Source organism: Microtus ochrogaster, chromosome 10 (assembly GCF_000317375.1).
Source record: "Microtus ochrogaster isolate Prairie Vole_2 chromosome 10, MicOch1.0, whole genome shotgun sequence".
Taxonomy (NCBI): Eukaryota; Metazoa; Chordata; class Mammalia; order Rodentia; family Cricetidae; genus Microtus; species Microtus ochrogaster.
The window spans coordinates 13,441,806-13,442,153 of record NC_022016.1 but is presented as its reverse complement, the minus strand read 5'-3'; positions in this window follow the sequence as shown (position 1 = coordinate 13,442,153).

Below are 348 nucleotides of genomic sequence, written 5' to 3'. Positions count from 1 at the left end.
GTTTGGATGCTCACCTTACTAGACCTGGATGGAGGTGGGTGGTCCTTGGACTTCCCACAGGTCAGGGAACCCTGATTGCTCTTTGAGCTGATGAGGGAGGGGTCCTTGATCGGGGGAGGGGGAGGGAAATGGGAAGCGGTGGCGGGGAGGAGGCAGAAATCTTTAATAAATAAATAAATTAAAAAAAATATTCTCTGGTTTGTACATGTGTGCACATACATATGTTTGTATATGTATGTGAGTGGATTCATGTGTGTACATATATGTATTATAGATATCCTCTTACTAAAACTTGAAGGAGGATAGCTGTTTCTTAGACCCGTGAATTAGGAGTTTCATCCACATAAG